The sequence below is a fragment of the Microtus ochrogaster genome, unplaced genomic scaffold (assembly GCF_000317375.1).
Source record: "Microtus ochrogaster isolate Prairie Vole_2 unplaced genomic scaffold, MicOch1.0 UNK196, whole genome shotgun sequence".
NCBI lineage: Eukaryota > Metazoa > Chordata > Mammalia > Rodentia > Cricetidae > Microtus > Microtus ochrogaster.
Genome location: NW_004949294.1, coordinates 74,083 through 77,153, shown reverse-complemented (window position 1 = coordinate 77,153; position 3,071 = coordinate 74,083). Strand labels below are relative to the sequence as shown.

At 38.4% G+C, this 3,071-nt stretch overlaps 1 long non-coding RNA gene across 1 annotated transcript in view; it reads right to left on the bottom strand.

Annotated features, from left to right (window-relative positions):
- LOC113455852 overlaps positions 1–3,071 on the bottom strand; it is an 85,023-nt gene that overhangs the window by 8,606 nt on the left and 73,346 nt on the right. The window contains exon 5 of the long non-coding RNA XR_003376798.1: positions 279–319. This is a non-coding gene — a long non-coding RNA (uncharacterized LOC113455852). The remainder of the gene's footprint in view (positions 1–278; positions 320–3,071) is intronic.

The window sequence follows — 3,071 nt, the reverse complement described above, 5'->3', positions numbered from 1 at the left end:
CTGCTTTTGGTTTAGGAAGAGAAAAGCTTGGGTAGATGTTTGGTTTTCTTGTCATTAGCTTTTCTTGGTTATTCCAAAATGAGTGTCTCAAAAATCTAGAAACTTTTACAAAAGAAAAATAATTAAAAGGAAGCTCCTTCAAAGAGGGAATTATATTCTTCACAATACAGACCTCATTAAAGCATCCTCATGTGGTCACATATCTCTATCTTTGAGTATATGACATCATGAACCTGAAGGGGAAAACGGACATCAACAGAACCAGTAACATGGCTTACCTGTTTTCCCCCAAGCATAAGTACCTCTTCAAGCCTTTAACCTGAAACAAAATGCAAAATAAAATAAGTCAGTAAAGACAATGTGTCAAGGTTATATAAAGTAATGCCCAAATCTGGCTGCCTTACATCACTGTTCTGTTTCATGGCGATGTGTGATGTGTTGGTTTCAACTTTACTTTGATATTCTGGAAAAATTCTGTAGGGTGTTTTATTCATGCTTGTGGTTGCCTGACAGCAGTTGTCTCTCTGTTCCACGTGTGAGTGTGTCTTACCTTGTAATCAGTATTTCAACATGGAGTGTCTCCATGTGTAAGACCATCCATGAGTTTTCTTACCTATCAGTACACATAATACCTTCTGACAATAGTAAATCTTGAAGGCAGAGAAAAACAAAACATTCCGGGACTTTTTAAGATTATTTTATCATCAACCTACAACCAAAGTGTGTGGTGTCTTTGAGAGTATAATGCTGCTATGTAGTTATGTAGGATGATAACCATGGACAATGACATCATCCTGTTGTTTTGGGGACATTAGTAGTATTGGTGAGCAGTTATTTATATGGATGGATTCCATGTCTTGCAACATAAATTCATAGTATGAAAACAACATTATCTACTCCTGAAGGTTAATTTTATCATCTTCTTTTTAGTTATATTTTTAAGTTAGTTTGCCAGCTAGTGCTGTTCAATAAAGTTGAATAGCTAACTCAAAAGACTCCTTTGTTCAGACTATCTTTCAAAGTATCAGAAAATGCTATGCTAGCTGCCAAGAGCAAAACATTCAATCGTCCTTCCCAAACCTGGTTAGATGACTCAAACATTCAGAGCACTGACTGCTTTTCTAGTTGTCCAAGGACTATTCCACATGATTGCTCACAACTATCTGTAACTTTAGTCTCAGGGAATACAATGCTTTCTTCTGGTCTCCTTGGCACAGGTCATGCAGGTGGTGTACACACATATATGCAGAGAAACATATACACATAAAATAAACATAAAGGAAAACATTAAAAAAATAATCCTACAGAGCCATGATACTCATGAACCAAAACAATAACCAGCAAGACAATATATCCTAAAAGATATAATAGTGGCACTTATATACTGATAGTAATAAACAACTCTCTTATTTGACTCAAGATCCTGATAATAGGAAAGCATGCCTGCTAATGAAGTTATGGATCATAGAACAGTACCTAATCTCTATATGGAAACAATGGGGAGACTGAAATGTGATGAATAAATGGAAATGAAGAAGAAAGTTAATGATGAAAATCAGGGAGGGATGATTTACTCTAAGGAACATTTCGTGGATTATATGGAAACCTACTTTAATAGAAGCATACAAAACACACACACACACACACACACACACACACACACACACACACACATATATATATACACACCAAATAATAGGAAAGACAAAGTACTGACTAAATCTGTCACCAAGTGAAACCTCCAGTGCCAGAAAAGTTTATCTAATTGAGATACTGACCCTGACCCCATGGAAACCTCAAACCACTGAGGCAACTGTAAAGTCTATTGATTAATATCCACAAACTGATGATAAGGCCCTATTTCTGAAAACACCTACATATCTCATTGAACAGAGAAGTTGAACTGGTGTCTAACCTGAGACTTTGCTCGCCATATTGGAAAATATTATTCACACTACAAGATGAGAAAGGGAAACACTATCCTAGATACAAAACCTTTGATCTCAGATGCTGACACACCTACACGGCACACTGGTATGATAGTGAGACAAAAGTTGTGAGAGCAACAAACAATTGTCTTGCTGGATTTAAAAGCTACTCCATGAGATGGAACCCATGCCTCACACTGTTCAGGTAGACAAGATCCTGAGACTACACAAGCCATGAGCCAAGGGAAAAAAAAACCCAAATACTATTGTTTTATAGTATAAATATAGGCTACACTAATAATCCAATATTTCCCTCATCCATCATCAGAGAAACTTCCTCCTATAGTAGATAGAAACTAATACAGAAGCATACAACTGGACAATATACACAGAGTAAGAGACCTTGAAATATTTTCTTAAATGAGAGGTTTTCATCAAAGCCCTCCACTTTAATCTCAAGCAACTATGTGTAGAGGAGGCAGAAAGTATGTAAGAGCCAGAGGAGATGAATGACTCAAAAGAACAGTGCCTTCTGCACTGGCACAACAGGACTGACACAAATATGAACTCACAGTGACTATGGCAGCACCCATATGTCCATCAGGGAGACCCAACACCTTGACAGCTCTCCAGGAAAGAATGCTCTTCAAGGACAGGTAGTCAAAGATGGGTATGAGCTTGTTTGGCAAAGCCAACCTAAGACAGGCACAGTCCAGTTGCTGAGCCCTCCTAAGGTAGGATCAACAAGGTCTGAGCAAAGAACTCTGGCTCATGCTGAATGTTCTATGCAATAAATAAAAAGTGTGGATATATAGGAAGTCAAGGCCTACCAGGCCAAAAGGAGCCAACCTGGAGTCTTCCTAGAGCTGTCAAATGTCCTGTCTGTGCCTAGCCATTAAATATCTACCAAGTGGTGTTTCCTGAGTGCCTAGCAATAGGCATTGTCAGAGGTCCTGATCATGCTTAGCCAATGAGAGGATGAGCATGAAATGTCAACTGCTGAGGGATCAGAATGTCTGGGTGCTGGGAGGGTATATAAGGTTTTCCTTGCTATTAAATAAATGAGACTACTGTAAACCTTCTACCTCATTCCCAGACTCTGTGAACATTGATGTCATGCCTTTTTACCCCCTTGAAGAAGAT